Source organism: Leptonychotes weddellii, chromosome 3 (genome assembly GCF_054177405.1).
Source record: "Leptonychotes weddellii isolate Sample4059 chromosome 3, ASM5417740v2, whole genome shotgun sequence".
Classification (NCBI taxonomy): Eukaryota; Metazoa; Chordata; class Mammalia; order Carnivora; family Phocidae; genus Leptonychotes; species Leptonychotes weddellii.
Genome location: NC_138371.1, coordinates 99,318,075 through 99,338,822, shown reverse-complemented (window position 1 = coordinate 99,338,822; position 20,748 = coordinate 99,318,075). Strand labels below are relative to the sequence as shown.

Below are 20,748 nucleotides of genomic sequence, written 5' to 3'. Positions count from 1 at the left end.
TCTCTACTTCCCAGTTGAAAAACATTTGGGACAAACCACACATTAACAAATATTTTTCTTCTCAGAATCCTTCCATATCCTTGTTCTTTGTTTCTCCATCTTCACATCTCCAACCAGAGCATAGAAGTACCTTAAGTATTCTTAGCTTATTTTGTTCTCAGTTAATAAATTGATACTGACATGTTAATCTGATGCCCACTCTAATGTTTTCTGTCATTTAAATCTTGCTTTTTTGTAAATGGGATGATCAAATAGGGAGATACGGTTTCTTTTTTCTTTTTTTTTTTTTTTAAGATTTTATTTGAGAGTGAGTGAGAGAATGAGCCTGAGCATGAGCGCGGGGGTGGGGCGTGGGAGGGAGAGGGAGAAGCAGGTTCCCTGCTGAGCAGGGAGTCCTTACTCAGGGCTTAGTCCCAGGACCCTGGGATCATGACCTGAGCTGAAGACAGATGCTTAACTGACTGAGCCACCCAGGTGCCCCACGGTTTCTTTAGAATAAGGGACACTTCAGCCTGTTTGGAAGCAAGGATGGGCAGTGTAGAATTATAAAAGAAGGCTTGATTGGAGGCTGTGAAAAGACCATGTGGCCTAGATTTGGTTATGCCGGAAGATTTCAGAAGGAAAGTTTGCAGAGATTTCTTGGTCATTGGATTGGGAGGAGGCTTGGGGCAGCTGGTAGAGCATGTGACTCTTTAAATTCAGTTAATTAACATATAGTGTATTATTAGTTTCAGAGGTAGAGTTCAGTGATTCATCAGTTTCTATAATACCCAGTGCTCATTACATCAAGCATGTGATTCCTGATCTTGGGGTTGTGAGTTTGAACCCCATGTTGGGTGTAGAGATTACTTAAAAATTAAAAAAAAAAAAGATTGGGAGGGGGTTCGAGTAGTTGCATTAGTTAGGGTTCAATCAGAGAAGGAGAAGTGCTATATTATGGAATAAGGGATTTATGAAAGGAGTAAAACCTTACACAGTTATGGGAGAAACTCAGAAATCAGAGTCTGTAAGGGGGAATTGGCAGATCAAAGTGAGTCATCAGGCGTTCTGAAGTGGTGGTGCAATGGGTAAGTGAGAATGTAGATAAATCTGAGGAGTCTGGTATGCCAGGTGCTGGAGTACAGCCATAAAGTAGAGCTGGTGGAGAGTCTGTGGAAAGCTGTTGCCTCTGCATAGCTACCTCTTCTGTGTTTTTCAGTCAAGTTTTTGGTGGTGAACCTGCGGGTGCTGTTTGGTCAGCAAGGTGCAATCAGGAAGAGCTGTATGCAGAGCAGGGGAGAGCAGAAACATGGTGGAATCTGCTGGCAACTCTGTGCCTGTTTATCTAACCCTGATCTTCAGAGTAATTTCCTCCTTTGGCCAACTCTAACCTGGAGCCATATGGGAAGAGGATTCTGGGAAATATAGTTTAAACTTAACCAAGTTGGCATAGTACAAACTGCCACAGCAGGTGAGTGTGGGGTGGGTGGGGAACTACAGTGTGGGATGTGATTGTGGTGACAGTGATACTTTATAGATCTAGGTTCATTCTACTATGAGAGCAAGTTCTTTAAATTCTCCAAGGCTTTTTCCATCTCTCTGAAATGGGGAGCTAATATCTACCTCATGGGAGTGTTCTAAAGATTAAGTGAAATGTTTGAAAGCATTTAGCAGAGTGTAAGCACAGTGCAAGCTATTATAAATAGTAGCTTTTATTAAGAGTAGTAATTAGTAGTGAGAAGGGAAAAGTATATTTTGAAAGGGGAGGGGTGAAGTGCAGGGAAGAGAGATGGATGGTGAGAAGAATAAAGTAGAAGACATGGTTCCTGTATTTGAGAATGTTGTAGTCTGGCTGCAGGGAACTCATGTAGACACATAGGCGATTTAGGAAGCTATTCTAGGAAGTAATATCCTTTAAGAAAGATGGTTCTTTGTCATGGTGAGTGGAGAGACAGCAAGTGCTGTCATTTTAGTGTAGTTTAGGTTAAGTGGTAATGTATGTGAAATGCCTAGCATACATAGAGAGGATAATTATTTTCCACTTCTGTCATTTATAGAGGGAAAGATGACCAGGTGAGGACAATAGGGAAGGTTTAAACTGAGTCTCTAAAAGATGGTTTGGACAGGTAGAAAAAAGGGAGGAAGCATTTCAGACAGAAGAAATAAAAGGTGGGCATCAACAAGACATGTAGTACCTCATTAGCACAGCTCAGTACCTGTTGATTCCTGCTGTTTGCTTTTGGTAATCTGTTTGTAATTTCTAGAGATTGTCTCTGTTTGCTCCTGCTTGAGTCAGTTGCCTACCTCTAGGCCATCAGTTTAGTGAGGGGTGTGGGACCACACTGTGCTAGTTTGGTGACACTCAGTAATTCAGTGGGTGATTGGAGGTGGGGATGGTCAAAGGGACAAGTTTCCAGAAGGCCACTATGATGGCTAAATAACTTTAGTCACTCCCTTTGTTGTAGTTGTTTCCTATTATAATTCTACCTTGCTCCCCCCCCTTTTTTTTTCTGTAGCACAAGCAGGGTGGGAGTGGTGGGGTGGGCAGGGAGGGGTAGAGAGAGAGGGGGAGAGAGAATCTTAACACAGAGCTCAACGCGGGGCTTGATCTCAGGACCCTGAGATCATGACCTGAGCCCAAACCAAGAGTCTGGATGCTTAACTGACTGAGCCACCCGGGTGCCCAGTAATTCTACCTTGTCCTCTTCAGTTCCTCGAATTAAGCATTTTAATCTTGTTTCATACAATTAATATTTGTTTAGGTTTACCACATTTGCCAGGTTTTTTTTTTGGCTGGCATTTGTTCTCCTGGAATCACTTTCTTTTTTCTTGAAGTATATCCTTTAGAAGTTCCTTAATTAAGGATCTTTTGGTGGTAAATTATAATTGTCAGAAATCTTTAGCTCTTGTTCTTGAATAATATTTTAGTTGTACATGAAAATCTAAATTGGCAGTTATTTTTCCCTCGCATTTTGAAGATACTATTCCATTTAGTTTTCTGCCATATAATCGGACATAAAGGGCTGTATGGATGTTTTATTAGTGATAATGTATTTTATTGTGTTGTTAGTATATAATTGACTTTTGAATGGAAATATTTGTGTTGGTTTTCTTTTTCTTACTATTTTAATTTAAAAATTCACCAAGTAATGGGGTGCTTGGGTGGCTCAATTGGTTGGGTGTCCAGCTCTTGGTTTCAGCTCAGGTCATGATCTCAGGGTCAGGGGATTGAGCCCAATGATGGGCTCCAGGCTCGGTGGTGAGTTGGCTTGGGATTCTTTTCCTCTGGTTCTCCCTTTGCCCCTCTCCTGCATGTGCACTCTCTCTCAAATAAATAATTTTTTTTAAAGATTTGTTTATTTGAGAGAGAGAGATTGAGAGAGTGTGTGAGCATGCGAGTGAGGGTGGGGCAGAGGGAGAGGAGAGAGAATCCTGAGCAGACTCTGGCTGAGTGTGGAGCCTGACCTGGGGCTTGATCCTGCAACCCACAATATCACAACCTGAGCCAAAACCAAGAGTATGTTGCCCAGCTGACTGAGCCACCCAGGCACCCCTAAATAAATCTTAAAAAAAAAATTCACTGAATATTTATTGAAAATCTTAGGAATATCAAAGGGATGAGTAAAATAAGCCTTTAAGCAATTTGTATTATAGTTTTATAATACACAGTTGTTCACATGCACAGTTTCTAAAATTTTTCACATGCACAGTTTCTAAACTTGTTTACATGCACAGTTTCTAAAATTTTTGACTACCTTCTCTGTTTTAGCACTGAAGATAGATAAACTGGTCATTATTTCTATAATTCTAGAGCTTCATTTTGGTGAAAGGGAGGCATACACTTTAGGGTGACTATACAACTTATTATCCAAAGTATGCTACTTTTGAGAGTGAAAGGAGACTGTCTTTTTTTTTTTTTTTAAGATTTTATTTATTTATTTGACAGAGAGAGAGCACAAGTAGGCAGAGTGGTAGACAGAGGGAGAAGGAGAAGCAGGCTCCCTGCTGAGCAGGGAGCCTGATGCGGGGCTCGATGCGGGGCTCGATCCCAGGACCCTGGGATCGTGACCCGAGCCGAAGGCAGACGCTTAACGACTGAGCCACCTAGGCGCCCCGAAAGGAGACTGTCTTAATAATTATCCTGGGACCACAGAAATAATCTGGGACTGTCCTTAGCAAACTGGGACATATGGTTTACCCTACCTATGTGCAGATGAGTTACAGGAAATATGTTACAGGAAATATGTACAAAGTACCATGAGAACATTATAAATAATACAATATTATAAAATACAAAAATAATATTTATAGGGGTGCCTGGGTGGCTCGGTGGGTTGAGCGTCTGCCTTCGGCTTAGGTCATGATCCTGGGGTCCTGGGATCGAGCCCTGCGTCGGGCTCCCTGTTCGTGGGGAGCCTTCTTCTCCCTCTCCTCCCCATTCATGGTCTTTCTTGCTATCTCTCTCTCTCTTTTTCAAATAAATAAATAAAATCTTTAAAAAAAAATATTGAATACAAAAGTATAAGTAGTAGTATGTAAATATCCAAATACTGAAGCAATATTTAATTAATGATAGCTGTAATACTTCTGATTTCCTAGGAATGAAGCATACCTAGGTGTCAGCTTAACCTAATGAAAATATGACAAAAGCCACAGTTGACAAAAAATTTTAAGAAATCTCTAATTGGATACATAGGAGACCATGCCCAGAAATGAAAGAAAATGGGGTCCAAAGTGCTCATAGTGGCAATTAAGTTAACTAGAGAAGGTTTTCTGGATAAGTTGTTCTGAGATGGATATTAGGAGTAAGAATTCCTAGAGAGGAGGGAGAGATGGGCATTCAGGGGACAGGCAGAAGCCAAGGACCAGGGGGTGGGATCTGTTAAGTCATTTGGGAAAGGCAGGTAGGTTGGATTGACTAAGACAGATGTGTGCTGTGTCATGTTGTGGTTGTAAGGAGAGTAAGATTTGATATTTGTTTATTTAAGGTATTGTTAGTGGGCTTGCCATGTAGAAAGTGCTTTTAGGTCCTGTGGGAGATAGAAAGATATGTAAGTAATATTTCTTTTCCTCAAGGAGCTTATTATAATGAAGACAGCCAGGTGCCCACATACAGCCTTTTTACAAAGCATGAAATGAAAGGGATTATGGGAATTAATTTGATGAAAATATCTAGCCTTGGGGTTTTATGTTGGAGTTTGAGGTTCTGGCAATATATACTGACTTCAGAGTTCTGACAGAGAAGTACTATGCTTGATATTATTTGGGATTTTTGATACGATAAGCAGCAAAGTGTTCAGCTCCTATCAGCAGAATGAGTATGTTCAATATAATCCTATTTTGACCATAACCCTGGTCATGATTTTATTACACCAGTATTAAAGTATAAGTATTTGCCTTTCTAAGCTTTGGAAAGATTTTGGAATTTTAAGAAGACATTTCATCATTTTCATAATTCAGGTGATCAGTGAGGGGAGCATACACAGTAGGCATGTATTAAATATTGGTTGAACAAATAAACAAATGAGAGACAATATAATGTAGCATGTAAAAATGGATTCTAAACAAGATTGTCTGGGCTCCGATGCTGAACTTAGTAAATGTTAGCTGTTGTTATTTTTTGGGTGTTCACTATGCTCTGGTATTGTTCTTTTTTTTTAAAGATTTTATTTATTTATTTGACAGAGAGAGACACAGTGAGAGAGGAAACACAAGCAGGGGGAGTGGGAGAGGGAGAAGCAGGCTCCCTGCAGAGCAGGGAGCCCGATGCGGGGCTCGATGCGGGGCTCGATCCCAGGACACTGGGATCACGACCTGAGCCGAGGGCAGGCGCTTAACGACTGAGCCACCCAGGCGCCCCGCTCTGGTATTGTTCTAATAAGTGCCTTATAAATACTTGATTCAAAACTTATAGTAATCATATGAAGTGGGTACAGTTACTTTCCCCAGTTTACATTTAAGGAAATGGGCACTGAGAGCCATTATTATTATTTTGTCAGTGAACCATTGAGTAATGTTTGGAAAATCATTTATTAGTCTTTTTTTTCTAGTGCCTGATACAAATATCAAGGAATGACAGCCAGGATGCAAATATCTTATCTACATCAGCCTATAGTGATTTGAGAGTTTTTGGGAAAAAAAAAATTGTCTTCAGAGTTTTTGAATACTTGCAATTAGGATATATCTGACCAATGATGGCAAATTTTATTTTTTAGAGTCAGAATTCATTTATAGTCTGACAAAGGGGCTACCAGTCTGAGTAATATTTCTAAAAATCAGACGGGTATCTGTAAGGTACATAAATTGGCTTAATCATGGTCAGCGTTGCAGTGTTTGTAGTGTTATAGAATAAAATTTTTGTAGCTTGATTGAGATATTGACATAAACTGCACATTTAAAATATGTAATTTAGTAAATTTAGACATTTGTATATATGTGTGAAACTGTCACCCTTATTAAGATTGTGAATGTACCCATCACGCCCAAAAGTTTTTCATTAGAGTATTGATTTAAGAGCTACTCTCTTTAAGATAATCTAATGCAGGAAAAAAATTAAGATTCATACACATTTAAAATTTCCTAGTATTCTCAGTATGGTTTAGGAAGTAAGAAAAAAATTTAAGTATATCAAATTAAAAAATGTTTATATAATTATTACCTTATGCCAGGCCCCTCTAAGCACTTTATAAACATTAACTTGTTTAATTCCTATGGCAATCCAGTGATGGTATTATACCCAGTATACCAATACAAATCTTTGTATTACAGATAGGGAAACTAAGAGAGATTGAGTCATTTGCCTAACGTCACAACGCTAGTGAGTGGGCGATGCAGATTTTAAACCCAGGGAATTTGGCTTTGAAGTTTGAGCTCTTAACCACTATCCTTGCTGTTTTGTTTTTTTTTTTTCCCCTTCCTCCCTCCCTTCCTTTCTTCCTTTCTTTTTGTAGTTTTGTTTTTATTTAAATTCCAGTTAGTTAACATACAGTGTAATATTAGTTTCAGGAATAGAGTTTAGTGATTCATCACTTACATACAACACTCAGTGCTCATCAAAACAAGTGTCCTTAGAGCGCCTGGATGGCTCAGTCAGTTAAGTGTCTGCCTTGGGCTCGGGTCATGATTCCGGGATCTTGGGATTGAGCCCTGCATAGGACTCCTTGCTCAGCGGGGGCCTGCTTCTCCCTCCACCCCTCCCCGCTACTTTGATCTCTCTCACACACTCTCTCAAACAAATAAATAAGTAAAATCTTAAAAAAAAAAGTGTCCTTAATACCCATTAAACATTTAACCCATCCCCCTGCCCACCTTCCCTCCAGCATCTCTCACTTTGTTCTCTATTAAGAGTCTCTTTAATGGTTTGCCTCTCTCCTCTTTTTCTCCTATATTCATCTGTTTTGTTTCTTAAATTCCACATGAGTGAAATCATATGGTATTTGTCTTTCTCTGACTTAGTTTGCTTAGCATAATACTCTCTAGCTTCAGCCACATAATTTCAAATGGCAAGATTTTTTTTTATGGCTGAGTAACATTCCATTGTGTGTGTGTGTACACAGTATATATATATTATACCACCCTTTATCCATTCATCAGTCAGTTCAGTCAGTGGACATTCAGGCTCTTTCTATAATTTGGCTATTGTTGATAATGCTGCTGTAAACATTGGGTTGCATGTACCCCTTCTAATCTGTATTTTTGTATCCTTTGGGTAAATACCTAGTAGTGCAGTTCCTGGATCCTAGGGCAGTTCTAGTTTTAATTTTTTTGAGGAACCTCCATAGTGTTTCCTAGAGTGGCTGCACCAGTTTGCATTCCCACCAACAGTGTAAGAGGGTTCCCCTTTCTCCACATCCTTACCAACATCTGTTGTTTCCTGTGTTGTTAATTTTAGCCATTCTGACAGGTGTGAGGTGGTATCTCATTGTAGTTTTGTATTTCCCTGATGATGAGTGATGTTGAGTATCTTTTATGTTTCTGTTAGCCATCTGTATGTCTTCTTTGGAAAAATGTCTGTTCTTCTGCCCATTTTTAAACTGGAGTATTTGCTTTTTGGGTGTTGACTTTGATCAGTTCTTTATAGATTTTGGATGCTAACCCTTTATCAGATAAGTCATTTGCAAATATCTTCTCCCATTCCAGAGTTGGCCTTTTAGTTTTGTTGTTTCCTTTGCTGTGCTTTTTATGCTGATGTAGTCCCAATAGTTTATTTTTGCTTTTGTTTCCCTTGACTCAGGAGACATATACCTAGTAAGAAGTTGCTGCAGCCGATGTCAAAGAGGTTCCTGCCTGTGTCCTCTAGGATTTTGATGGTTTCCTATCTCACATTTAGGTCTTTCATCCATTTTGAATTTATTTTTGTGTATGATATAAGAATGTGGTCCACTTTCATTCTTTTGTGTGTTGCCATCCAGTTTTCCCAACACCATTTGTTGAAGAGACTTTTTTCCATTGAATATTCTTTCCTGTTTTGTCGAAGATTAGTTGACCATAGAGCTGTGGCTCCACTTCTGGTTTTTCTAGTCTGTTCCATTGATCTCTGCTGTTTTTATTTTTGTAGGGAGCATGACCCACTGAGAGATTAAATGTGGATGAGTATGAAGTAATGTTAGAGATGACAAATATATTCAGTTTTTGTATAATACTTTAAAAAGAAAAATCAGGGGTGCCTGGGTGGCTCAGTCATTTAAGCGTCTGACTTTGGCTGAGGTCATGATCTCAGGGTCCTGGGATTGAGCCCCATGCCAGGCTCCCCACTCTGCAGGAAGTCTGCTTGTTCCTCTCCCTCTGCCCCTCCCTCTACCTGTGCGCGCATGCTCTCTTTCAAATAAAATCTTTAAAAAAAATTTAAAAAGGAGAAAAATCAGAATTTGCTAATTTCATAAAAATTGATACTCTGCATTCAGAATGGCCAGGTTTTGCATTCAGATTCCTATGTGATTCTAAAACATTCTACTGTAATACTCTGCTTCCCAAGGAGATGTGAAAACTCATATTTGATTTGCCAAATAAACTACATATTCTTTTGAAATATGAATTTAAGAAATGATAAAACATTTTAACTAAAAAATCCTTCAGAACTTGTTAAGAGGAAGGAAGCAAATCCTAAATATAATAACTATCATGTCAACAGGGATTGCTCGATGGAAATTAGACTTTATCTTTTAAGGATGTGCAGGCATGTTTACAAATGATTACCATTGTATATGAGGTGTGATCATTCAACCAATTTGAGATTACATATGAGTTGTGGCTAATAAGTTATCGTTAAGAATTAACCATTTATTGCATCTAGGTAAATACTGTTTTCTTTAATCGTTCTGGGAGACTATTGTCATTATATTATTTAAATGTTTTGGGAACACTTTTAAAATTCTCTTTAAATTTGAATTTTTATGGTTTCGAGTAGATTCTATGGTACAAAGTTTAAAAAATATGAAAAGATACACAGTGAAAGTCTTTCTCCCCAGCCATCCCGTTCTTCTTAACCAGAGGTGACCAGTATTACTAAGGAAAATCCATCATATTGTCTTCAGGGGCGCCTGAGTGGCTCAGTCAGTTAAGCGGCTGCCTTTGGCTTAGGTCCTAAAAGCCCCACATGGGGTTTCCTGCTCAGTGGGGAGCCTGCTTCTCCCTCTCCACCCCCCCCACCCCCGCTTGTGCTCTCTCGCAATAAATAAATAAAATCTTAAAAAAAGAAATTGTCTTCAGAGTTTTTGAAAACTTGCAATTAGGATATATCTGACCAATGATGGCAAATTTTATTTTTTAGGATCAGAATTCATTTGTAGTCTGGCAAATAAAGGAGCTCCCAGTCTGAGTAATATTTCTTAAAAATCAGACGAGGGGTATCTGTAAGGTAGTGAGATTCCTGGTATGACATAAATTGGCTTAATCATGGTCAGCGTTGCAGTGCTTGTAGTGTTATAGAATAAAATTTTTGTAGCTTGATAGAGATATTGACATAAACTGCACATTTAAAATATATAATTTGGTAAATTTAGACATATGTATATACCTGTGGAACTGTCACCCTTATTAAGATTGTGAATGTATCCATCACGCCCAAAAGTTTTTCTTCTTTTTTTTAAATATTTTTTTTATTCTTTTAAGATTTTATTTGTCAAAGAGAGAGCACAAGCAGGGGGAGCGGCAGGCAGAGGGAGAAGCAGGCTCTTCCCTGAACAAGGAGCCCAGTGCGGGACTTGATCCCAGGACTCTGGGATCATGACCCGAGCCAAAAAGGCAGATGCTTAACAGACTGAGCCACCCAGGCGTCCCACCCCCAAAAGTTTCTTCATGCCTTTTTGTAATCCCATTACTATCTTGCTTCTATCCATTATCCCTAGGTAACCAGGGATATGCTTTTTGTCACTGTAAATTAACTATTCACTTGGTGATGGACATTTGAGTTTCCAGTTTGGGGCTATTACACATAAAGTTGCTGTGAACATTTGTGTACAAGTATTTGTGTAGACATATGCTTCCTGGTTTTTTTTTTGAGTAAATACCATTTCTTTTTAAGAATTTTTTCCATTTATTTGAGAGAGAGAGAGCATGAGAGAGAGAGACCGCATAAACAGTGGGGAGGGCACAGGGAGAGGGAGAAGCAGACTCCCTGCCAAGCAGGGAGGCCGACATGGGACTGGATCCCAGGACCCCAGGATCATGACCCAAGCAAAGGCAGACTCAAACCGAGCCACCCAGTAAATACCATTTCTCGAATGGAAGGGGTGGGTTGTAGCAAATTGCCAAACTCTTTTCTAAAGGGGTTGTACCGTTTGACATTCTTACTGGCAACGTGAACGTTTTAGTTGCACAACATCCTTGTCAGCACTTTAGATTGCCCATTCCTTTGAATCTCAATGTGGTTTTTCTCCCTGCCTTCTTTCCAAAGATGGAAAGGAGGGAATTTTACCTTTTTTTTTTTTTTTTTGGAGCAGTTTTAGGTTTACAGAAAAATTGAGGGTAAAGTACAGAGTTCCCACATACTCTCTTACCCCCTCCTAGTTCTCCAATTTATTAACATCTTGTGTTAGTGTGACACATTTGTTATAATCGATGAGCCTATATTGATAACATTATTATTAATTAAAGTCCGTAGTTTACATTAGGGTTCACTCTCTGTGTTGAATATTTTGTTTACACGTACTTACCGTTATTACAATATTATGCTGTAATGTGAACAGTTTCACTGCCCTATAAATCTGTGGTTCACCTATTCATCCCTTCCTCCTGTCTCTTGATCCCAGGCTCCTGTGATTGAGCCCTGCATTGGGCTCCTTGCTCAGTGGGGACCCTGCTTCTCCCTCTCCCTCTCCCTCTGCCTGCCACTCCCCCTGCTTGTTCTCTTTCTCACTCTCTCTGTCAAATAAATTAAAAATCTTAAAAAAAAAAAAAAGAAAATGAAATCTTTACCAAACTCAAGGTCGCAAATTTTTTTTCTAGTATTTTTGTAGTTTTAGCTCTTATATTCAGATGTATGATCCATTCTGAATTAATTTTTGTATATGAGGTAAGGGGGAGGTATCCAATTGTTCTGCCACCGTTTATCGATAAGATTTTTCTTTCCCCATTGAATAACTCTCTAACACCTTGTCATTGAGCTGTAATTCACATATACAGTTCACCTATTTGAAGTGTATAATTCATTGGTTTTTAGTAATATTTACAGAGCTGTGCAACCAGAATTGCAATCAATTTTATAACATTTTTATCACAACAAAAAGATACTTTGTACCCTTTCACCGTCACCCTCAATCCTCTTATCTTCCTAGCCCTGGGCAAACACTTTCTGGCTCTATAGATTTGCCTATTCTGGACGTTTCATAAGTGAAATTGCATAATTTGTGGTCTTTTATGATTGGTTTCTTTCACTTAGTGTAATGTTTTCAGGGTTCATCCATGTTGTCTGATGTATCAGTACTTCATTTCTTTTTATGGCTGAAATATACTCCATTTTGTGGATATAGCACTTTTGTTTATTCATTCATCAGTTGAGGGACATTTGGGTTGGAACATTTACTTACAAGTTTTTGTATGAACATATGTTTTCAGTTGTCTGCGGTAGTAATTGCTGGACCCTATGTTAAAGCTTTTGATGAGGAACTGGTGGACTATTTTCCAAAGTGACTGCACCAATTTAAATTTCTGCCAGAAGTGTGTAAAGATTGCAGTTTTTGCACATCCTGGTCAACACTTGTTACTGTTTTTTATGATAACCATCCTCGGGTATGTGAAGTGGCATCTCATTGTATTTTGATTTGCTCTTCCCTGAGAGCTAGTGATGTTGAGCATATTTTCATATATTTATTGGCCATATCTGTAACTTCTTCAGAGAAATACCTATTCAGATCCTTTGCACATTAAAAAAGTGGGTTGTCTTTTTATTAGTGAATTGTAAGAGTTCTTTATATATTCTAGATACAAGTCCTTTATTATATATATGCTTTGCAAATTTTTTTCCCTTTCTGTGGATTTTCTTTCTACTTTTAAAAAATCTGTTTATTTTAGGTGTTTTGGAGGAGAGTTATGTTTCCTAATCAGTTTTTTCAATAAGAGACGTTTATTTAGAATGTTAAGCCAGTTTTAATTAAATACATTAACTCTACTGTAAAAGTTAAAATTTTATCAGTAAAATTTAAAAAATACCTCTGTAGGAGATGGCATAACATTGTAATAAAGAATAACGATGTAGAGTCAAAACAAATGGGGTTTGATTTCAGCTTCTTTACTGATAGCTGCAGGACCCTGGGGTGCGCACTGTAAGCATTAAACATCTCTGTTTTCTTTTTGTTGCTTCCTTATTTTTTATTGAGTTATGGACATAAAACATTATATTAGTTTCAGATGTACAACTTAATGATTTGATATTTGTATATATTGTGAAATGATCACAATAAATCTAGTTAACATCCATCAACACACAGTTATATTTTTTTTTTTCTGGTGATAGGCACTTTTAAGATCTAGTCTCAGCAACTTTCAAATATACAATGCAGTATTAACTATGGTCACTATGCTGTACATTACATCCTCAGGACTTATTTATTTTATAACTGAAATTTTGTACTTTTTGACCACTCTTACTCATTTCACTCACCCTTCAACTTACAGCCTCCAGCATCCACCAGTCTGTTTTCTGTATTTATGAGCTTGGTTTTTTGTTTTTTTTTCTTCCTTTGGATTTTGTAGATTCCACATATAGGTGAGATCATATGTATTTGTCCTTCTCTGACCTGTTTCATTTAAGATAATGCCCTCAGGGTCCATCTGTGGTGTTGCAAATGGCAAGCTTTCATTCTTTTAAATGACTGAGCAATATTCCTGTGTGTGTGTGTGTGTGTGTGTGTGTGTGTGTGTGTGTGTGTGTGTGAGTGAGAGAGACATCTTCTTTATCCATTCAGCAATCTGTGGACACTTAGGTTGCTTCCGTATCTTCGCTATTACAAGTAAATAATGCTGTAATAGACGTAGGGATGCATATATTTTTTCAAGTTAATGTTTTTATTTTCTTCAGGTAAATCTCCAGAAGTAGAATTATTGGATCATATGGTATTTCCAGTTTTACATTTTTTGAAGAACTTCATATTGTTTCCCATAATGGCTATACCAGTTTACATGTTTACATTCCCATCAACAGTACACCAAGGTTCCTTTTCTCCACATCCTTGCCAACACTTGTTATTTTTTGTCTATTTGATGATAGCCATTCTGACAGGTGTGAGTTAATATCTCATTGTGGTTTTGATTTGCATTTTCCTGATTAGTAATGTTGAGCATCTTTTCATGTGTCTGTTGGCCATCTGTATTTCTTTTTTTGGAAAATGTTCACTCATATTTATGAGGTCCTTACATATTTTGGATATTAGTCCTTTATCAGATACATGATTTGCAAATATTTCTCATTTGGTAGGTTGCCTTTTCATTTTGTTGGTTTCCTTTGCTGTGCATCTTTTCACTTACCTGATGGTATCCATTGGAACACAAAGGTCTTTACTTCTGATGAAATCTTTACCTATTTTTTCATTTGTTGCTTGTACTTTTGGTGTCATGTCTAAGAAACCATTACTTAGCCCAAGGTCATAAAGATTTAGTGCTATTTTTTTTTTTCCTGAGAATTTTCCAGGTTTAGCTCTTACATGTCTGTCTTTGATCCATTTTGAGTTAATTTTTTGTATATGGTAAGGAAAGGGCTTAACTTCATTCTTCTGTATGTGGCTATCTAGTTGTCCCAGCACCATTTGTTGAAAAGACTATTCTTTTCTCATTGAGTCATTTAGACCCCTTTGTCATTTACCTTGTTTTTGATCTTGAGGAAAGCATTCAGTCTTTCATCAGTAAAAAAGATTTTGGCTGTTTTTCCTAGATGCCTTTATCAGGTTGAGGAAGGTTCCTTTTATTCTTTGATAGGAACCTTTTTTTTTTTAAAATCAGGAATGGGTGTTCAGTTTTGTCAAATGCATTTTTCTGTGTCTGTTGAGATGATGGTTTTTCTTTTCTTAGTTTGCTAATATAGTGAATTACATTGATTTATTTTCCAGTGTAAACCAATTCTGCATTCCTGGAATAAATATTACTTGTCTTGATATATTATTCTTTTCAAGTGTTCCTGGATCCAGTTTGCTAAAATTTAGTTATGTATTTTTGTGTCTACGGTAATGAGGTATATTGGTGTCTCAGTTGTTTTTTTTTTATGTCTTTTATTTTTTAAAAGATTTTATTTATTTTAGGGAGAGAGAGAGAAAATGAGAGAAGGAACACAGGCGGGGGGAGGAGAAGGAGGAGAAGGACAAGCAGTCTCCACGCTGAGCGCAGAGCCCGATGTGGGGCTTGATCCCATGACCTGGAGACCATGACCTGAGCCGAGATCAAGAGTTGGACACTCAACCAACTGAGCCATCCAGGCACCCCCACATTTACCTTTTTAAAGAGATTTTTTTTTAAAGGTCTTATTTATTTGTAAGAGAGAGAGAGAGCACAAACAGGGGCAAGTGGCAGGCAGAGGGAGAAGCAGGCTTCCTGCTGAGCAAGGAGCCTGATGTGGGACTTGATCCCAGGACTCCAGGATCATGATCTGAGCCGAAGGCAGACGTTTAACCATCTGAGCCACCCAGGCACCCCTTAAAGAGATTTTTAAAATAGGAAAAACATTTCTTGTATGTATATCTACATATTTACCATTTCTTGTACTCTTCATTTCTCTGTGTTGTGCCTCACTTATATTTGATGGCATTATCCTTCTCCCTGAATGACTCCCTTTAACTTTTTTTTGTCTTTTGGAGCAGATCTTGTGAAGATTTCCTTCAGCTTTAAAAAAAAAAAAAAAAATCTGTAAAAGGCTTTTTTTTTTTTCCCCTTTATTTTTGAAAGGTATGTTTTTGGGTCTAGAATTCTAGGTTGACAGTTTCTTTGTTTTTTCAGGACAGATGGTCCCTTACTTGTAATGGTTCCACCTAATGATATTTTGACTTTATGGGTAGTTTGAAAATGGTATACATTCAGTAGAAACTGTCCTTTGATATTTGAATTTTTATATTTTCCCAGGCTAGCGATATGTGGTACAATAAATACTCTCTTGATACTGGTCAGCCAGCCACAACTCCTGGTCAGCCACACGACTATGAGGGAAGGCAACCAATACACTCACAGCCATTGTGTATTTATGCAGCCTTTCTGGTTTTCACTTTCAGTACATTATTTAATAAATTACCTGAGATATGCAGCACTTTTTTTTTTATAAAATAGGCTTCATGTTAGATGATTTTATCAAACTGTAGGCTAATATAAGTATTCTGAGTATATGTGAGGGAGGCTATACCAAGCTACGTTGTTTGGTAGGTTAGGTATATTAAATGCATTTTTGACTTACAGTGTTTTCAACTTACGATGGATTTATAGGAACATAACCCCATTGTAAGATGAGGATGATCTGTATTTTAAAGATGTTGTTCACCCGTCTTCTGGTTTACATTGTTTTTTTTTTTTTTTTTAAGGATTTTATTTATTTATTTGTCAGAGAGAGAGAGAACACAAGCATGGAGGAGGGGCAGAGGCAGAGGGAGAAGCAGACCCCCAGCTGAGCAGGGAGCCCAATGCAGGACTTGATCCCAGGACCCTGAGATCATGACCTGAGCTGAAGGCAGAAGCTTAATTGACTGAGCCACCCAGGCATCCCTGGCTTACATTGTTCTTGTTGAGAAGTCCGCTGTCATCATTATTGTTTCCATGTATATAATGTGTCTTTTAAGTAATTTGATTGTGATTTACTTTGGTATAGTATTCTTCATATTTCTTGTACACACAGTTTTGGAATGGTTTAGATATTTCTTCAAATATACTTTCCATCTAGCCCTGCTCTCATTTCAGGATATTGGTTACATGTTTATTAGGCTGCTTCAATTTTTTTTTTTAGCATTAATTGATGTTCTCTCCATTTTTTCCCCACTCTTTCTACTTTTTCATTTTTTAAATCACTTTTTGGTTATGTCTTCACTAATTTTTTTTTCCGCTGTTTGATTTACTGTTGTTAATCCTATTCACTGTATTTTTTGGTCTTAAACATTATATTTTTCATCTATAAAAATTCCGTTAAAAAATAATCTTCTCGGGGTGCCTGGGTGGCTCAGTTAAGCATCCAACTCTTGATTTGGGCTTAGTCATGATCTCAGTGTTGTGGGATTGAGCCTCACAGTGTGCTCTGTGCTCAGTGGAGGGTCTGCTTGACATTCTCTCCCTCTCCCTCTGCCCCTCCCCTCACTCATGCATGTGAGCTCTCTCTAAAGTAAATAAATCTTAAACACATAAATAAGTAGCTATCTTCCTTGTGTGTACTTAACATCTTTTCTCTACTTGAACATATGGTATGTAGCTATGACAACTGTTTTAATGACTTTGTTTCTGGGTCTGCATTGATTGAATCATGTTTTTCTCCTTTTCATACTTGGTACTTTGTGATTTGATACCACAAATTATGAATTTTACCTTCTTGGGCCCTGCAGTTTTGTGTTCTTACAAATATTCTTTGTTCTGGGATTTAGGTAAGTTACTTAGAAACAGATCCTTTTGTATTTTGTTTTTAACTTTTAAGCTTGTTAGGCAGAACCAGAGCAGCAATTAGTCCATCACAAAATTTTTTCCATTGTTGAGGCCAAACACTTTAGAATACTTTTTGTCCAGTGCCCTATAAATTATAAGGTTTTCCAGTCTGACACTCTGACAGTTTTATGAGGGAATCCCATATGTAAATGGTAAAATCAGGGAGTAATTGCCCAGAGCCTCATCTTCTCAATATCTCAGTATATCAGGGAATATATTTAGTTGTGTGTAATAAATACAAAGGTTTACCAAATTAATTTTTTGATATAATCAGTCTGGAGACTGAGGGAAATAAGTCAGTGCCCTTTTTAGCGTATTGCTTGCCATCCTTAGCATATGGCCCTGGATGGAAATTTCAGATTATTTTCTGTAATTTGAAATGTGAAGGTGAGCTATAGATTGGAGATAAAGATTTGAGGGTTATTAGCTTATAGGTAGTGGTTGTTGTAATCAAAGGAAAAGATGTTGCTCCAAGAGAGCCAACAGAATGAAAAGAGCGATAGTGTGAGAATCAGACCTCAAATAACACTGATATTTGACATCCAGATAATGGAGGAAGGGATTCTAAAGAAGACAGGTGAGATGTGGGGGGTGGGGTAGGAGATGGAGAATCATGAGAGTGTATTGCTGTGAATATCTATGTTTTCAGCTACCAGCATCTAAATAGCTTTTTTTTTTTTTTTAAGATTTTTATTTATTTGAGAGCAAGAGAGAGTGAGTGAGAGAGAGAGAGAAGAGCATGGGCAGAGGGGAGGGGCAGAAGGAGCAGCAGACTCCCCACTGAGCAGGGAGCCTGATGCAGGACTTGATTCCAGGACCCTGGGATCATGACCTGAGCCTAAGGCGGATGTTTAACTGACTGAGCCACCCAGGTGCTGCAGTCTTCTTTTTTTGAGAGGAGTCATCCAGCAGTGTCATTTAATGTAACCTTTACTGTAGTAGAACCTAATGGCAAGAGGTAGGGAAGTCAGTTATATCTCAGTAAAACCAGGGTGGGGGAGGTACAGATTGGGAAGACAAGATTATATATGGGTATATAACCCCTGGCAAGGACTGTTGATCTTATTCAAGATTTGATGAGAAACTACTGAAAAGTTCTGAGCAGAGAGAGAATTAACGTGCTCTGACTTTATTTTTTCCTCTGTTTTGTTTTTTAATTAAGATCTTTTCTTAGAGCAATTTTAGTTCCACAGCCAAATTAAAGGGAAAGTACAGAGATTTCACACATACTTTCTGCCCCTCACCCCCTTATGCATAGACTCTTCCATTATCAACATCTCCCACCAGTGTGGTACATTTGTTATAATTGATGAACCTAGACTAATACCTCATAATCACCCAAGTTCATAGTTTACATTAGGGATTACTCCTAGTATTATATATTCTCTGGGTTTGGACAAGTACATAACGACTTGTGTCCATTTTGATGGCTCCTCTTACACATCTCTCTTCCTGCCCGTCCTCTTCCAACCCCTGGCAACCACTGATTTTTCTTTTTCTATTTTTTTTGGTCACCGGTGACTTTTTTACTGTCTTCAGAGTTCTGTTTTTTTCAGAATATCATACAGTTGGACTCATATAGTAGTCTTTTAGATTGGCGTCTTTCACTTAGTAATACAGATATAAGATTTCTTCATGTCTTTTCACAGCTTGATAGCTCATTTTTTTCAACACTGAATAATATTTGATTGTCTGAATGTGTTACAATTTGTTATCCACTGGCTTTTATCCACTGCTGTATGGGAAATAAATTGTATGAGTGCTTGGGGTGAAAACAGCCTGGTTAGATAGGAAGCTTTTGCAGTAATTTGTAAGGAGGTAATCATGGGTTGGAATGGAATGATAGTGGCAGAGATACATATTTTTAAGGAAAAGCTAACAGGATTTGGAATGTAGAGTGAGAGAATGATAGGAATTAAGGATATTCCAAGATTTTTGTCTTGAGCAACTGGAAAAATAGAGGGTTTTAAATTTTTTTTCCCGTTTTTGATGAGATGGAGAAGACTGTGAATGAATAGGTAATATTTATGTTTTTTTAACTTTGTTCTTGGTTTGAATTTTTTTTTCTTTAGAAATAACCTTAAGTTCTAGAAGTTGCAAAAATGGTTATAAAGAAGTTTCTTTTCTGATCATTTGAGAGTGAGTTGCCAACATATGAGGCCTCATCACTGTAGAATACTAGTTTGTAATTGCTATCAACAAAGTCATTTTCTTACATATCCAGGATACATCCATCAAAATCAGAAAGTTAGCATTGATAGGGCGCCTGGGTGGCTCAGTCGGTTAAGCGTCTGCCTTCGGCTCAGGTCATGATCCCAGGGTCCTGGGATCGAGTCCCACATCGGGCTCCCTGCTCTGCGGGGAGCCTGCTTCTCCCTCTCCCACTCCCCCTGCTTGTGTTCCCTCTCTCACTGCCTCTCTCTGTCAAATAAATAAATAAAATCTTTAAAAAAAAAAAAAGTTAACATTGATAGAGTAGTATCATCTAATCCACAGAATGCATTCAAAGTTGGGTAGTCTCAAATAATATCCTTTTTAGCAAAAATCAGGATCATATTTTGTATTTTATTGTTGTGACTCTTTAGTGTTTTTCCATCTGGAGCAGTTCCTCCATGATCCTTGACTTTCCTGATCTTGACAGTTTTGAAGTTTATAGAGTAATTAATTTTTAGAATATTTCTCAGTTGGAGTTTGTCTAATAATGCTTCCCCATGATTCAGTTTAGGTTGTTTTATTTTGGCAGAAACATCACAGAGGTGAATATTCTTCTCAATGCATCCTGTCAGGTGGTAAATGACTTTAATTTGCCCATTATTGGTGATTGTAATATCAATCAGTTCACTAAGCTTTCTGCCAAGTTTCTACACTAAAAAGGGTACGCTTTTTTTTCTTTATAGTTAATGAATATTTGGGGGGGAAGGTATTTTGAGACTAAATATTTCATTCTTCATCACACTTTTACACACGAGTTTCAGCACTCATTGATTTTTCTTGGCTGAATTTTTACTGTTGATAATTGCCAAATGCTGATTTCATAATTTCATTACATATAATTTATTAGTTTACATTCAAGCACCTGTACTTTGAGTGTCAAAGAAAGAGAAAACTTTCTCTTCTCCCTTTTATTGATTTGTTTTTAAAATAATGTTTCTGTGGACTCATGGATTCCTTTTTTATTCAGTGGTTGTAATGTATCATTTTGTTGCTCAAAATGTCTTGTATTTGGCCAGTGAGAATCTCTTCAAACTGATTCCTCTGTCCTTTTGACTTGTCCCGTAATTCTTTGTATCCTTTCTTTCTGACACAGTAAGATGTTTCAGGCTCATCTTACAGTTACCTGATTCATACCTGAGAATAACATTTTCAAGGAGCCTTGGTACCTCTTGGAGATTGGCATTTAGAAACCAGCATCTAGCAGGTGTACACCTTCCGAGTAGGATGTCAGTGCTCTCAGGTCTCAGTAGACAGAGCTATAAAACATATAGGTACAATATGTGTGTGTGTTTGTGTGTATGTACATCTGTATTTATCTGTTTCTTTATCTGTACATATTTAAAAAAAATTATTTCATAATGAAACCTCCAGTCCCATCCAGTACCACAGGGTTCATTTTTGCTTTACCCCTTTCCATATTTGCAAGAGCCCAAAGGACATTAGGTAGGGCATCTGTTGGGG

The 20,748-nt window shown here is 37.8% G+C and overlaps 1 protein-coding gene across 5 annotated transcripts in view; it reads left to right on the top strand.

Annotated features, from left to right (window-relative positions):
- Nucleotides 1–20,748, top strand: part of MAP3K2 (mitogen-activated protein kinase kinase kinase 2) — an 89,322-nt gene that overhangs the window by 11,958 nt on the left and 56,616 nt on the right. The window contains exon 2 of one of the 5 annotated variants that reach the window (XM_081814648.1): nucleotides 1,199–1,450. The exons of 3 other annotated variants lie outside the window; for them this stretch is intronic. The gene's annotated coding sequence lies outside the window, so the exon portion shown is untranslated. Of the gene's footprint in view, nucleotides 1–17; nucleotides 1,451–20,748 lie in introns of those variants that run through there. One more of the 5 variants, XM_081814647.1, reaches the window with a different exon arrangement.